This window comes from Protomyctophum bolini, assembly GCF_963924005.1.
Source record: "Protomyctophum bolini genome assembly, chromosome: 17".
In the NCBI taxonomy this organism is placed as follows: domain Eukaryota; kingdom Metazoa; phylum Chordata; class Actinopteri; order Myctophiformes; family Myctophidae; genus Protomyctophum; species Protomyctophum bolini.
Genome location: NC_137878.1, coordinates 1,074,592 through 1,092,159, shown reverse-complemented (window position 1 = coordinate 1,092,159; position 17,568 = coordinate 1,074,592).

Sequence of the window (17,568 nt, the reverse complement as noted above, 5' to 3'; positions counted from 1 at the left end):
CCACGTCCGCCCCAGCAACTACTGCTGCCTGCCTGGCTGCAGCAGCCGCTGCTGCCTCCTCTTCGTCTCTGTGCTGGAGTTGCTCTTCTGTGTATTCCGGTTCAAATAAATTGCCCTGCTGCCCTTCTGCCTCAACAATGACTTGAACATAGTCCTCTTCATCCATTGAGTGCTGCTCAGTATCACTCTCCGGTGTCCCTGCAGACGCCATGATAGTAGCCTACACAAACAATCTGAAGAATGCAGCGGTGCTGTGGTGGGTGGGTCAGATAAGGTTTTAGGTGGAACGGACACCCCTCGGGGGGCTGTCTTCAGGTGTAGGTGTAGCCGTGTGTAGGTGACGCGCATACTCTAAGGTGACGCGAGGTTAGACGGTTGTAAATGGATCTATAGGATGCCAGGTCAATAAATCTAAATTACATCTTCAGAGGAAGTCTCCACAGTGTTTCATTTATTTTAAAACACTGCCCAGCTAACATGTCCATGTGGGCACCATATGGGGTGTATGTGTGTTTATGGGTACCAAGTGGGCATGGGCTAGAACTGGGCAATTATACTGGGTTCCAGGTAGGTTCTATGTGGGCTAAGTGGGCATGGGCTTGAACTGGGCAAATATTGTGGGTTCGATATGGGTTACAAATGGGCCAAGTGGGCATGGGTTAGAACTGGTCAACATGTATGGGTCCCTTGTGGGATATATATGGGCTAAGTGGGCATGGGTTAGAACTGGGCACGCATGTCTGTGTCCCATATGGGTTACGTATGGGCTAAGTGGGCATGGGTTAGAACTGGTCACCCATGTCTGGGTCCTATATAGGTTATGTATGGAATAAGTGTGCATGGGTAAGAACTGGGCATCCACACCTGCGTCCCTTGTGGGTTATTCATGGGCTAAGTGGGCATGGGTTAGAACTGGTCACCAACACCTGGGCCCCTTATGGGTTTATATGGGCTAAGTGGGCATGGGTTAGCACTGGTCACCCATGTATGGGTCCTATATAGGTTATGTATGGGCTAAGTGGGCATGGGTTAGAACTGGTCATCCATATATGGGCCTCTTGTGGGATATATATGGGCTAAGTGTGCATGGGTTAGAACTGGTCACCCATTTCTGGGTCCTATATATGTTATTTATGGGGTTAGTGGGCATGGGTTAGAACTGGTCACCCATGTCTGGGTCCTATATAAGTTATGTATGGGCTAAGTGTGCATGGGTTAGAACTGGTCACCCATGTATGGGTCCCTTATGGGTGTATATGGGCTAAGTGGGCATGGGTTAGCACTGGTCACCCATGTATGGGTCCTATATAGGTTATTTATGGGCTTAGTGGGCAAGGGTTAGAACTGGTCACCCATGTATGGGTCCTATATAGGTTATTTATGGGCTAAGTGGGCATGGGTTAGAACTGGTCATCCATATATGGGCCTCTTGTGGGATATATATGGGCTAAGTGTGCATGGGTTAGAACTGGTCACCCATTTCTGGGTCCTGTATATGTTATTTATGGTGTTAGTGGGCATGGGTTAGAACTGGTCACCAATGTCTGGGTCCTATATAGGTTATGTATGGGCTAAGTGTGCATTGGTAAGAACTGGGCATCCACACCTGGATCCCTTGTGGGATATATATGGGCTAAGTGTTTGTGTGTTAGAACTGGTCACCCATGTCTGGGTCCTATATAGGTTATTTATGGGCTTAGTGGGCAAGGGTTAGAACTGGTCACCCATTTCTGGGTCCTATATATGTTATTTATGGGCTTAGTGGGCATGGGTTAGAACTGGTCACCCATGTATGGGTCCCTTGTGGGATATATATGGGTTAAGTGTGCGTGGGTTAGAACTGGTCACCCATGTCTGGGTCCTATATAGGTTATGTATGGGCTAAGTGTGAATGGGTAAGAACTGGGCATCCACACCTGGGTCCCTTGTGGGGAAAGTGGTGAAAAAGGGCGCCAAAGTTTGTAAAAATGTCACCTTTGCATCCAAAAACAACATATTTCCTGTGATTTTTTCTAATCAAAGGGCATGTATTCCCACTTACTTTTTTGCCCTGATTCTAACGGTGGTGGTCTTATCTCTCTATGGCGTCAGGAAGTGGGTGTAAATGCCTACTTCCTGTCCCCAGTTGACCTGAGGGAGCGGGAGGGGACATGGCGGTTGATGAGTTCAGAGAGGTAGAGGGGGGCCTGGTTGTTGAGGGGTTTGTAGGTGATGGTGAGTATTTTAAATTCAATCCTGGACTTGACTGGGAGCCAGTGGAGTTCACGGAGGATGGGTGTGATGTGGTCCCTGGATCTGGTTCTGGTGAGCAGGCGGGCGGCGGAATTTTGGACATATTGAAGTTTTTTGAGGACCTTGGTGGTGACGCCATACAGGAGGCTATTGCAGTAGTCGAGTCTGGATGTAATGAAGGAATGAATGAGTGTTTCAGCGGCAGTGTGGGATAACATGGGACGAAGGCGGGCAATGTTACGGAGGTGGAAGAAGGCGGTTTTGGTGACCTGGTTGACATGGGGCTGGAAGGAGAGGGTGGGGTCAAGGATGACACCAAGGTTGTGGACTCGGGTGGAGGGGGTGACAGTGGAGCCATCAATGGTGAGGGAGAAGTCATGGGAGGAGCGGGTGAGGGAGTCGGGGCCAATGATGAGGATTTCGGATTTATTGCAGTTGAGTTTGAGAAAGTTTGTTTGCATCCATGTTTTTATGTCAGTCAGGCAGGAGGTCAGGGTGGAGTGTGTGATGGCGGTGATGGTTTTGGCGGGGAGATATAGTTGAGTGTCGTCGGCATAACAGTGGAAGCGGAGACCATGAGTGCGGAGTATATGACCAAGGGGGAGCATGTACAGGATGAAGAGGAGGGGACCAAGTACTGAACCTTGGGGGACGCCGTGGGTGACAGGTGATGTGAGTGATTGGCAGTTGTTAATGGAAATAAAATGCTGTCTGTCAGTGAGATATGATTGAAACCAGGAGAGGGCAGTGTCAGTGATTCCAAGGGTGGATTTGAGGCGTGAGATGAGTATGGAGTGGTGAATGGTGTCGAAGGCGGCACTGAGGTCAAGGAGGATGAGGATGTTGAGTGAACCGGTGTCAGCAGATAGCAGGAGGTCATTGGTGACTCTGAGGAGGGCAGTTTCAGTGCTGTGTTTGGTGCGGAAGCCGGATTGAAATTGTTCATAGAGATGGTTTGTTTCCAGGTATGCAGTGATTTGGTTTGCGACGACTCGTTCCAGAATTTTTGACAGAAATGGGAGGTTTGAGATGGGCCGGTAGTTATTGGGGGAGTCAGGGTCGAGGCTGGGTTTTTTTAGGATTGGTGTAATGGAGGCAAGTTTTAGGGAAGGGGGAACGGAACCAGAGGAAAGGGAGGAGTTTATTATTTTAGTGATGAGTGGTGAGAGAGTGGGAAGACAGTCCTTGAGGAGGTAGGTGGGGAGGGGGTCCAGGGAGCAGGTTGAGGATTTCATGCGTGCAATGACAGTTGACAGCTCAGATGGTGAGATGTCAGTGAATGAGGAGAAGGAGTGTGGAGTGGGTATGGTAGGCTCAGGTTCAGGTCCGGGGGGGAGGGTGGCCAGCTGGCTGTGAATATTGTTGATTTTCTCATGAAAGAAGGTTAGGAAGTTATTGCATTTTTCAGTGGTGAAGGAGTGGGAAATGGTGTCCATGGGTTTGAGTAGTTTGTTTATGGTGGAGAAAAGAACTCTGGGGTTGCCACTACCTGACTGAATGAGTCCAGAGTAGTGTGAGGTGCGGGTGGAGTTGATGGTGTCCTTGTAGAGCTGCATGTGCTGTTTATGCATGTCGGAGTGAACGGTGAGCCCAGTCCTCTTGGATAGCCTTTCCAGCTGTCGGCCCTTGGACTTGAGGCTGCTGAGTTCATCCGTGAACCAGGGAGCAGTGTGGGTAAATGAAACAGAACGGGTTTGTACGGGTGCAAGATGGTCGAGGGAGGAGGAGAGTGTGGTGTTGAAAATGTTAACCAGTTCGGTGGGGGAGTCAGACTGTGTGAAGGAGGAGATGGAGATGGCGTCGGAGAGGGATACCGAGAGAGACGAGGAGTTGATGGATTTTAACTTCCGGAACTTTATGGTGCGTTTTAGCTTCTCATGGGGGGTGGGGGTGTCAATGCGGAAGTCTATGGCAAAGTGGTCTGAGATGGAAGCACCAAAATTGGTGCTAGATATTTGGCTGATACTGGAGTTGGTGGAGCAGACTAGGTCGAGGGTATGGCCTTTAATATGGGTGGGGAAATCGATGTGTTGAGTGAAATTAAATAGTGTGGATTTTTCCACATGGAAATTGAAGTCGCCCAGGAGTGTGACAGATGGGGATATGGAAGACAGTTGTGTGAGAAATCCTGATAGGTCGGAAAGAAAAGATGGGTTGGGCTTGGGGACTCGATAAATGACTGCGATGACCAGTGGTTTGGGGCCGGATAGTTTGAAAGTGAGGGATTCGAATGATGGTGGGGGCTGGATGGGGATTTTGGTTAATTCAACTCAACTCAACTCAACTTTATTTATAAAGCACATTTAAAACAACCATAGCTGCCACAAAGTGCTGTACAGTACATAGGTAAAACAGTAAGTAAACGCATAGACTAAAAACACAGAAAACAAAGACAACCCACAAAACAAAACACAAAACAAGGGAAGGAGGGTGGGGGAGGCTCGTTCAGGAAACAGAGGTCTCATGCTGTGTTAAAAGCCAAAGAATAAAAGTGCGTTTTAAGCAAGGTTTTAAAAATGGCCAGAGAGGGGGCCTGCCTAATTTGCAGGGGAAGGTCGTTCCAGAGCTTGGGGGCAGCGACTGAAAAGGCTCTGTCCCCTCTAAGCTTCCGCTTCGCCCTCGGGACCTCTAGCAGCATCAGGTCAGCTGACCTGAGGGAGCGGGCAGGAGAGTAGGGGTGGAGGAGCTCGGAGAGGTATGGAGGGGCGAGACCACTTAGAGCTTTAAAAGTAAAAAGCAGAACCTTGAACTTAATTCTAAGATTCACTGGCAGCCAGTGGAGAGAGGCGAGGATGGGCGTTATATGCTCTCTCTTACGCGTGCCAGTAAGAAGTCGGGCAGCCGCGTTCTGAATTAGCTGGAGCCGAGCAAGGGAGGACTGACTGGCTCCAAGGTAGAGGGCGTTACAGTAATCCAGCCGAGATGTAATAAAGGCATGGATTACTGTCTCAAGGTGCTGAGTGGTTAAAAAGGGTTTTACCTTTGCCAGTTGTCGCAAATGAAAAAAGCTAGATTTCACCACTGAGCTAATTTGGCGATCTAGCTTAAAATCGTTGTCCATTTTAAAGCCTAGGTTGGAGACTGTTGGCTTCACAAACTGAGCCAGGGGGCCTAGATCAAGAGGAGGGGGGTTACCAGAACCATTTGGGGCAAACACTACCACCTCAGTTTTCTTCTCATTGAAGCTTAGAAAGCTTAGGGCCATCCAGGCTTTAATGTCATCCAGGCAAGAGAGAAGAGCTTTAGGGTCAGCGTCTTTCTTCTTTAGGGGAACATAGATCTGACTGTCATCAGCATAGAAATGGAACGAAATGCCATGTTTTCTGAGGATGGACCCAAGCGGCAGGAGATATAGGGAGAAGAGCACTGCGGCTAAAATAGAGCCCTGTGGAACACCATACGACAACGGCGCTGGGGACGATTCAGAGCCAGCAGCGCTGACAGACATGGTTCTGCCCGTCAGGTAGGACCTGAACCACTCCAGCGCCGTTCCACAGATACCCACTAGGTGCTGCAAGCGCCAGAGCAGGACGCTGTGGTCGACTGTGTCGAACGCAGCCGACAGGTCCAGCAGGACCAGAATGACATAGTCGCCTGCATCATTAGCTATGAGGATGTCGTTAAATACTCTAACTAGTGCAGACTCGGTACTATGCCGGGTTTTAAAGCCAGACTGGAAGACCTCAGGGATCTTATGCTCCTCTAGGAAAGACTGTAGCTGGGCATAGACAACCTTTTCTAGTATCTTAGAGATAAAAGGCAATTTAGATATGGGCCGGAAATGAGCCAACACAGTGGGGTCGAGGCCTGGCTTCTTAAGCAGTGGTTGCACTACAGCATGTTTAAAACACGTGGGAACAAGACCAGAAGAGAGACTGCTATTTATGATTTTCAGGACCGTGTGAGCTACGCTGGGGAAAACCTCTTTAAAGAGGCGAGCCGGGATAATGTCGTGCGGCGAACCTGAGGCCTTTATGTGGCTGACTACATCCTCCAAAACGGACAATGTTACAGGTTCAAACGAGCTGAGCACGGCGGGACATGGGACACAGACAGAGGGGTCAGAGGCAGGAGCAGTGATGAGGGCCCTTGTATTTACCACCTTGTCAATGAAAAAGTGCAGGAAGTCATTACATATGTCAGCTGATTCAAAACAGACAGGCTGAGCGATATTAAGAACAGAGTCAATGGTTTGATAAAGTACACGTGGATTAAGACGGTTAGACTCAATAATATTCGCTAGGTGATCTCTTTTTGCCTCTTTGACAGTGTTCTGGTAGAAGAGCCAGGATTCCTTTAAAATCTGAGAAGAAACCTGCAACTTATCCTTCTTCCATTTACGTTCTGCTTTTCGGCACTCCTGTCTAGCTGCACGGGTTCTGTCATTAAACCAGGGCTCGGGCTTTGCCCTGGGCAGCTTGGATTTCATTGGGGCCACAGAGTCCATTATGGTCCCACACGAAGAGTTAAACCAAGAGCACAGTTCCTCTGTGGGAACAGCCGAGACAGACGGGGCACACAACTGTTCAAAGGCAGCTGAAAAGCGACTAGCAGTGCGGGGGTTAAGAGTCCGACAGAGTCTAGCAGGAGCCCTAGATCTATTCTCCGTACAAGAGAGAGCAACATCAAACAGAACAGGGCAATGATCAGAGAACGTACTATCACAGATCTCTAGGTTACGGATAGGCAGCCCATATGAGATAACGAGATCTAACGTATGCCCACGTTCATGAGTAGGACCCGACACATTCTGCACCATGTTAAACGATTCAATGAGGGTTAGGAAGTCCTTCACCATCGGTTTATCGGGGCAACATACGTGTACATTCAGATCTCCGAGAATCAACACTCGATCATAGTTGGGCAATATTCCAGCCAGGAAATTGGAGAAATCAGTCACAAAATCCTTGTTGTATTTAGGGGGTCGATAAATGAGTGCGCACAAAACAGGCTCAATACGACCCACCTCAAACATAGTCACCTCAAAGCTGGAGAAAGAAGCAGAGCATTGCTTGCATTTAATATCATCCTTATAGATGACCGCTGTTCCCCCACCCTGCCTGCCCGAGGGCCGCGGGGAGTTGAAATAGGAACAGCCGGCCGGCAACAGTTCAACGAGGGCGCTGCACTCACCCGCCGCCATCCACGTCTCTGTCACACAGAGGAGATCCAGGGCGCGGGAGCTGAAGAAATCCCTCAGGATAAAAGTTTTATTTGTCAGCGATCTGGCATTCACCAGGCCAATCCTGACAAGGGCTGGAGCCTTTGATCCGGAGGAGCTAGGATCGCGGGGCAGCGACCGCAGGTTGCGGGGATTCACCCCACGTCTCAAGAGCCGAGGAGCGCAGGGGCGGCAGGGCTGGAATAGCACCTCCAGGCTAGCAACAGGAGCGCGGCAGGTCGCGCTGGGGTCCCGGAGTCGTTGCAGCAGGGTGGAGGGAGACGATAATCCAGGTTTCACGTGAGACAAAGACGAAAAGCATACCCGGGCCTTCAGCTTCACCAGTTTGCCACTCCGTTTGCCACGGCGGCGGAGCCGTTTCCTCCTCGGCGGCGGGGGCGCGACCGAGAGCAGATGAGTCGGGATTCCTGTTAGGAGCGGCGGCGCGGTTTTTTGTTCATTGTGGTAAAATGAACCAATAATCCTGGCATTTTGTCGGATATCCAGGAGGGATTGGCGATCATACACCAGCAGAGACTTAATCTGAACAGTGCCAAGGCTTAGATACAGCAGAAACACAAACCAAAACGAGAGCAGGAGACGAGCAGCCAAACACACTGGCGCCATCACTTCCGCCTCTGACAGAACATCCAATTGTATGTTAAGCCGGTGGATGACAGCAATGCCACCACCGGCACGCCCGTCCAGGCGAGGATTGTCCATATAGGAATAGCCGGAGGGGGTAGATTTATTTAGTGTGATGTATTCCTGAGGTTTTTGCCAGGTTTCAGTGATGAATATAAAATCCAGATTTTTGTCAGTGATGTAGTTGTTGATAATGGATTCCTTGAGGTTGAGAGAACGGGAGTTAAACAGTGCGCATTTGAGATGAGATGATGTGCTGACGGAATGAGGTGCTTTGACTAAGGCTCTCAGACAGACAGGGCGCACGTGGGGTTTGTTGTGGTGACTGCGTGACGTCACGGCTGGACGGAGACTGGGCAACAGAGATAGAATGGAGTTTCTTGTGCAGGCAGCAAACTTATGTCGGCTACCCCTGTGAGAGTAGCGGGGTCGGCGGGGAAGTCCGTGTTCTTTTATGGTTGTGGTATATCCAGGAGTTATTGTGATATTCAGTTGGTGGAGTTCAACGGAGGAGTAGTGGATTGTCATGCTGTCCGGTGGTATCGTTGACGGGGCTCTGGCTCTGCTAACCGCAATCCAGACGAAGCTAGCAGGCAGCCCCACTATGCTAGCAGATAGCACAGAAGAGCTCCGATATGTCCGCCATTGTCGTGCGACCCCCGTAGCCCGTAACCCTAACCCTAGGTAACCCTAGGGTTACCTGTCTGGAAGCCTTATAGACATAATGAACCAAAGAGTGTGTTTATGGTTGAAATGCTAAATTTACCAGCAGGGAGACACATATCAGGGCGTTCGTCTTATCGATAGCTACGCGTGGATGCAACTAACTTTTATGTACGACCTTTGTGGGAGGAGCTACCGCGCTTCAAAGTGTAACCCTAAGCTCCTAAACCACACGACCGTGTGTGGCGAACCACATATCAGATTGTTCGTCCCGACAAGCTATATAACATACTAAAAGATGTAATATCGAACGGTTTTTGACTTATAAGCGTTAAAGAGGTTAGACAAATAACGAAACATTTACGAAACCTGGGTCCCTTATGGGTTTATATGGGCTAAGTGGTCATGGGTTAGCACTGGTCACCCATATATGGGTCCTATATAGGTTATTTATGGGCTTAGTGGGCAAGGGTTAGAACTGGTCACCCATGTATGGGTCCCTTATATGGGCTAAGTGGGCGTGGGTTAGAACTGGTCATCCATATATGGGCGTCTTGTGGGATATATGGGCTAAGTGCATGGGTTAGAACTGGTCACATATTTCTGGGTCCTATGTTATTTATGGGGTTAGTGGGCATGTGTTAGAACTGGTCACCTATGTATGGGTCCCTTGTGGGATATATATTGGCTAAGTGGGCATGGGTAGAACCTTCTTAAATGTAGACCTAATATACCCACATACTGTATATGAACTGTATGGGCAAACTTTAGTGTTAGTGTTTTAGTGTTTAATTGTGCATTTACCTTGCAAACGTCATCTCTGAAATTGATTTGGTTTATCATCATAAATCCATCAGCCATACAGTCGACTCGATCGACCAATATGGACCTGGCATCACCATTGATATGCATCCAAGGTCGGTCATTCCTATTGTTTCAAGCTGTGACAAATGTTAGAAAACTCTGAATGGCTGTGCAGCGGGCAACGTGCGTCTTCAAACTACTAGGGCGGCCTCCAGGGCAGCCCTACGTACGTCATTACATTGAGTGCATGTCGCAACATCGAGCAGAAAAAGAAGTGTGCATGTATATTAAGGGCGCATTCGTAAATGCGCCCTGAACGCACTGGTGTGCTCTCTTGTCGTTCGTTTATTCAGTGCACTCAGTGCGTTGTCGTTCTAAAATCCAGTGCACTGCACACCGGGTGTGCCGAGTGCACGCACCCTGAGCAACCCTACCCTACCCGTGTTGTAACTGCATGGTCGTCCGTAAATAAGGCACACTGAACGCACTCTGTGACATCAACAAACTGACCACATTGCGCACGGTGTGCATAGCCAAACGCGCCCAGGGAGGGAGGGAGGGAGAGAGATAGAGAGAGAGAGAGAGGGGGGAGGGACAGAGAGAGAGAGAGAGAGAGAGAGAGAGAGAGAAGGGAGGGAGGGAGGGACGGAGAGAGAGGGGGAGGGGGAGAGAGAGAGAGAGGGGGATTTACACCTTTATGTTATTGTTTCATAAAGTTGTTTTTATTCTCACACACACACACACACACACACACACACACAATTGCTATTGGGGTAGCTCAGTGTGAATGGTGTGTTAATTGTAACTGGTCGTTCATAAATAATTAAGGCACACGTTCGCACTCTGTGACATCAACAAACTGATCACATTGCGCACGGTGCGCATAGCCGAACGCACCCTGCAGGGAGGGAGGGAGGGTGGGAGAGAGAGAGCTAGAGAGAGAGCTGAGAGAGAGAGAGGATCCGAGGGAGGGACGGAGAGAGAGTGAGAGAGAAGGGGGAGGGAGAGAGAGAGTAGGGGGGGAGTGACGGAGAGAGAGAGAGAGAATCTGTCTGTCTGTCTGTCTGTCATCTGTCTGTCCGATTTGGGATGGGGGAGGAAGGGAGAGAGGGCCGGGCGAGAGAGAGAGATGAATGTATAACGATCTCTGACAGAAAATGCATACTCTTTATAGTTTCATAAACTCAAGTGTTAATGTAACAGCTCTGGTGCACCCAATTTGTTTCATAATAAAGTTGTTTCTATTCCACTTTTGCTTTGGCAATGTAAATGTACGTTTATTATGCCGAACAAGAAAAAAGGGGGAAAAAAAGTCCAGTAGGCTACATGCACACACACACACATACACACACACACACACACACACACACACACACACACACACACACACACACACACACACACTTGCCAATTGCTACCTGTGGAACCAGCTGCAACTAATTATAATTAAGCCTATATAGGCAAGATCATTATTGCGCTTGCTTCATTCTTCTCAAATCATTCGCTGCGACAAGTACAAGACAAAGCTATAGACTGCAGATATCATGGACAACGACAACGCCATCCACGAGGAGCTCATAAAAATAAGAGTCAATATGGACTTCCTGCTAAGCGTCGCCCTGAAATCGGCCCAGACCATTACTAAAATGGAGAAACAACTGGCTGAACTCAAGTTGCAGGAGCAGGAGCCGGCGAAAGTCTGCACATCCGTGGAGGCTTGCACAGCACGCGACCAGGCCACGCAGACGGACCAGCTGGAAACGCATGATGTCGCCTGCACGGCCCGCATTACAGCGCTGGAGCAGGGGGAGAGAAACCGCCGAATGAGAGACGGCCTCTGTCTCTATTGCGCCCGACCTGGCCACAGAGCGGCTGAATGCCCGGGCCCGCAGTGACATTTCGAGTTTGATTTCGAGTTTATTTTTTATTTTTATTAAATTACGAGGCTATATTGAGCTAGTGATTTGTATATTTGTATTTTTCATTTGTGTGTGTTTAAAAAAAAAAGAAAAAAGTACATGGTACTTTTCTTGTTTAACACATGAAGTTTGCTTCCACGTCTATTTATTTAATGCAATGTTTTTAATGGTGTGCAAAATATCGATGCTGTTCCGTCGATCTGTTTAAGCTGAAGTACATCTGATTGGGATATGGGATAATTAAATATATATTTGTTTAAAAATATAGTATCTCTCCATATGTAAATCATTAACTATAAAGGCATGGCAAATGAATGGGTTAATTAAAAAATAAGTGTGAAATGTATAAACGTATATGGTCTGTTGAAAAACGAATATATTATAAAATATCGCTTATTAGTTCATTTTGTCAGGCATTTTTGTCAGGCATTTCACAAGTCAGTGTCGTGTAATTTCTATAAATGAACCAAGATTATTATTAAGATTAAACCACAGTGTCTGTGATTCCCCTTAGAGGGGTAAAGTTACATTTCGCATCTTAAAGCCCAGGCCTTTGTCCTAAAACCGTTTGAAGCTCCCTCCCGAACAAAAGGTTTCACACGTCACAAGTGGCCATTGGCTTAGAACCTTTTGCTCAGAAGACTCTCAAACTCTTAAAAGTCTAGTCTTTTAGTCTTTTAGTCTAGTCTAAACTATTAATAGTTATAATCATAATAGTTATATAAGCTATAACTATTAATAAGGAGTGCAATTGATGTATTGATTGAAAATGTACTAGGAGATTATAAGATTATAGCTTTTACTAGTTTGGGTTTAAACTGTGTTAATCACCTTCTAAATAATTTGTTCGGATTCATGCATGGTTCCGTTGTAAACATTGCTTAGATTTTAACTGTTTCATAAGAGTATTGCTTAGGTTTCATCTAAGTTCTGGTAGTTTGTAACTATGTATCCCTTAGATTAGCAATTAGTCATTTTGTATAAAGTTAAGCCTCGATAGTGAGGAGGGGCCATTTCCTGGTCCCGCCTCTCTCTAAACCGGAAAGCCAAAAGGCAGGGAAACGCCTGTTTTCCATGTCCGGAGGAGGCGGGACCCGAAATAGTATATAAGCAGAGGAGCGGGGTTCAAACGGGGCTGATCTGGATCCGGACTCTCGACTTTTGGGCATTAGAGAGTGGTGTGTGTTTTTATCCAGGAAAGTCCAGGAGAGTTTGTCTCTTTGTTTGCCGTGTGTGGACCGTCTTTGCAAAATAAAGGACCTCTCTTCCAAGCCAACTGAACCTCTCTGAGTGTGTTTCCTGTACGCCGTTACACACTGAAAGCGGGTGAGATTATACGACATCAGCTAATCATATGATGGAAGGGTCCTAGCCAGCCATTTTCTTCCAGTCTGAAATTCATGTGTCGATCGAAAGCACGTATGTACACCGGCAAGGAAGACAGTTTCTTCTTCTTAAATCAAGTAAGTTCTACATGGTTCATTGTACAGCACTGGCTTGTGTTTTTCTGCATTTATGTGCGTCATGTCGGCACATGAGCGGTTTTATAGAGTCGATGTAAATATAGTATAGCTAGCTATAGATATAGATATAAAAGTTCCCGCGTCCCCCCTCTCTGATCTTATTGCTACCGGCATTAGTGCTAACCTTTTTTTGTCAATTTTTTTGGTTCCTAACACCATTAAACGCATGGTGTGTGTTTTTAGTGCATTTATGGGGTTCATGTCAACACACGAGATGTTTTATATGTGCGTGTTTTATATGTGCATGTTTTAAACCTAGGACCTAATGAAATGTAAGCATGCAAAATTGCTAATGGTAGCTAGCACAGGTCTAATGGTGACACACTAGCCAAACGCTAGCATAGCAAAACGCTAGCATAACATTATTAGATCTCCAAGACCACATTGGCTTAGCATAGCCATTTGCTTTGGACTTGTAGCTTTGCATTTTTGTGCCAGCGAAACAGCTAGCAGGGTCTGCCCGCGGGGTCCGCGGCTGTCCCCAGGCATATCTCGGCCGTCTGAGGTCCGTTTCGGACGGGGGAAATCTCGTTCGGAATGGGACAAAATTAAGCTAAAATGTGAACAAAGGAATTCTTATGCCGTGTTTATGTAACTCTGGGAGTGTACAAATGGAATGGATGCAACATTTGAAAGTGGGTGCGATGAAGGACATCATCATAGTGTTTCACCACTTCAAGAGCTTGGCATAGGGATGGTGTCATGCTTTGTCCTGGATTACATGCACTTAGTTTGTTTGGGAAATGTCAGGAGACTTATTAGTCTGTGGATCCAGGGGCCAAAGTGTCGGCTTGCATCATCCACCATCGAGTTTATTTCGAACCAATTGCAATCCATCAGATAATATATCCCGAGTAGTTTTTCACGAAAGCCACGGTCACTTCGTGAATTCAGACTGTGGAAGGCCACTGAATTTAGGCAGTTTTTATTGTACACAGGCCCTGTGGTTTTAAAAGGACGCCTATCTACGCGGTGGTACAAAAACTTCATGCTTTTGTCTGTAGCTATGAGAATTCTTCTCAGTCCAGCTCTGTGTTCACAATATTGTGACTATGCAGACAAACTGTTGAAATGCTATGTGAACAACTATGCTAAGATATATGGACCAGACCAGCTAGTGTACAACACCCACGCTCTAATTCACCTGGCTGATGATGCAAGAAGGTTTGGTGCCCTAGACAGTGTTTCATGTTTCCCTTTTGAAAATCATCTCGGCACATTAAGTAAGTTAGTAAGAAAGCCACAAGGTGCTGTTCAACAACTCGTAAGGTGTGTAGGTGAAAAACGCAGTCTCTCTCTTGAATAAAAGGAAACGAGGAATGAGCCAAAACAGCCACATGTAGGTGGTCCTACTCTCCCACATGTACCTGCTCGTATGCAGTACAAGAAGTACAGGCATGAAGGCCAAATGATTTCCTCCTCTCATGGCAGCAACTGTTATAATATTGACGGAAGAGTTGCTGTAGTGAGGAACATTGTGGAAGTGTTATCATTATAAACGAAGGGAACCCCACTGTATGTACGCTGTGTGTCAGTTTTACGAGAGACAAGGGTGCTTTTACCATTACCCCATTGATTCATCCCTTGTTGGGATCAAAAGAGTGACACACCTTTCTCAAGAACTGCATGGAGTGCCAGTGACTTACTTGACGGAAAAACTGATACTGCTTCCTCTGGAAGAGGGGAATGTGGCTTTCAGTCAGTTGCATGACCAGTAATTATAAACTTTTCAGCATGTCCGGCACATTCCGAATTGTGGAGTTCACTGAAGAGGTTTTGGACGATGGGAATCCTATGGTGGACATCATCCCATCCTGTTGGTTCACAAATACTTACGAGGTGGAGTGCTACTGGCCGAGTAGTGTCACAACGTCAATCAGCAACCTAGTGAAACAACAAGCTCCGCCATGAGTCCGTGTACGTGCAATTGGCAGTAGCATAGGTAAGAAAATAAGGTTTTTTTGGGGAGAGGTAAAGTTTGAAGATGTGCGCAACTGTGCAATGTATATAACCTATTGCTTTAACCCATTGACTTATACAAATGTCTTCTAAATGCTGACAGTTCTCTGAAAGTGTGAAATGTGGAAGGAGACACAATTAACATTCTTTAGGCAAAATAGTTACTTTATCTCACAGGATCTTCATAAAAAAATAGCAGATCTACAGATGTACAAGCTCATAGTGGCACTCGGTGCCACGCTACGAGATTGTAGATCTTCTGTTTTTCAACATCTAAAGTTTAAAATAATGGTTATTAAAGTTAATGCGTTCACTTAAAAAAAAGATTTAATCTTCCCTTCCCCTGTTTTTGTGTTCTTTCTTTTGAAGGTACATATGATGCGGCTCGTAAGAAGCTCAAGAAGGCAGAGGCTTCATCTGATCTACAGTCAGATGTGGAAATGCCCCTGAGGGCCGAGAAGAGGTAATCGGCTTTATCGCACACTGTCACCTTTTTCACTTGGGCTTGTTTGCATGCCTGAGTCTCAGGGCGGACACTCTAACCACAAGGCCACTGAGCTGAAATGGCACTGTAAAAAAGTCTGTTAGAAAGTTGTGTTGTGGTGGAAACTTTAAAAGTACTGGGAGGAAGGACAGCATGGCATGGCAGCGATGAAATTGGTGACCTACTGAAATATGCCTCTGTCAGAATCATGTTGTGTTTTGATGACGTTGGTAAGGTGGGCAAAGAAGGTGGCTGGAATGTGCCTGAATAAAAGTGTTCTATATTAACTGTACAGTATGTGAACGCGTAGAGGGCAGAATTATATTAAAGCCTATATCCTTGCCAGAGTATTTAGCAGTTGTGCTGCAAAATGTGGAGTCATTATCTTTTTTAATGTTTTTTTTTTGTGGCTTTCGCCTGGGGGGAAGACATGCAGTAAAGGCCGTCTGGATCGGCTCCAGTGTGCTGACATCACAGCACACGCACGTTCAAATGACTTCATGTGGATATCATGATTGTTGTCGTTGGGCAGTGTATTATTCAACTTTTAGTTTTCCTGAATAGTAGAGGACCAGGATAAGATATATAATGTATGCACTTCATTTAGGAGAGAATATCTCAACTGTTCTTGGCTAGTATGACCGCCGCGAACAACTTGGGAACTATGACTAATTGTCTATCCGGGACTAAATACCCGGAAATGACCACACCCTATTAAAAATGACCGCTAGTTGAAACATGGCTTTAACTTCTATACCGTTGGAGCTACAGATATTCTGAGGTGCTCAAAATGTTCAGAATACTCATGTTTGAATACTCAATAGACCATATGCACACGGTGGTCATCTTTCCATAAGTTAATGGCAGGGTGGAAACTAGCCACAATTTGCCAATGACCACCCATACATCCAAACCGACATAGTCCAATCTAATTATATTAAATTGTCAAACTCACCAACATTGCAGCTGTACGAAAAGCTTTAATTACCCTCTTTCTATCTGCAAAGTGTTTGTTTCATAAAAATCCCCGGTAGAGATGTTAGGAGTTACTTTATGTCAAGAAATTCCTTCCTAAGTATTTGAGTTTGGAAGCGCTCATTGAATAATCACTCAACGGCCCTGCGCACCATCTGTTTTGAATTTGCACATAATGCAGGAGGCAGCAGGGTGCTGCGTTACTGAAAGGGAGCGCTTCCGAACTCTGACACTTAGAAAACAAATCACCTGCAAGGAATTTATTGACATAAAGTAGCTCATAACATGTCTATGTTGGATTTTTATGAAACAAACACTTTGCAGATAGAAAGAGCATCATTCAGGCCTTTTGTACAGCTGCAATGTTTGTGAGTTTGATGTAACTTAATACAATTACCGTATATTACCAATTAACAGCCCATGCGCAAATAACCGCCCAGCTTCTTATAACAGCCCAGGTCCCGACACCATTTTGCGTAATAACCGCCTCCATCAAATAACCGCCCTCCTCCATATAACAATGGAGCAACAATATGCAAACTTCATCAGCCTCAGCCCTCATTTATATTATTATATGCGTGTTCACCGTGTTGAGTTTGCAGATCTCCGCACGCCATCACCTCACAGCAGCGCAACACCAGTCCTCCACAATCCACATCTATAAAATAAATCTAGGCTATACTTTAGTTTCACAAGTGCCTATGCAGCCTATGCACAACCAATTGTTTTAATGTAAAGTTGTAAAGTCTGTGAAATGTTTATTGTCATCCGTGTATCTACAAGCTCCAAGTGTTGCATCATGACAGCGCTTTGTGAGTTTGGTGCGCGGCGTGCAGCCAGGTCCTCACAAGTATAGTAGCCTACTATAAAACACCTCAGCGCAACAAATCCTCACGCAACAAAAAAGTTGATATTTAAATCGTGTTATTCTCGGTCAATCTTTAACCGATTGTTCTAATTCCAAATGGCCTATAATCTGTGAAGTGTAAATTTTCATTGGGTGAAAATCTACCGGTGCGTAGGCTTACAGTTTATAATGAAATCATGTATTTGTCCGCTGCTTCCCCATGCTCAATCAGAACAGTGGTTACACCTGTGTGTTGATACGCTCCCTCTTACAATTAAATCAAAATGCATTGCTTGCAATGTTTATTGTTTACCATACTAAAAAAAGATTACTGCATGGAACTGTATGTAACCAAA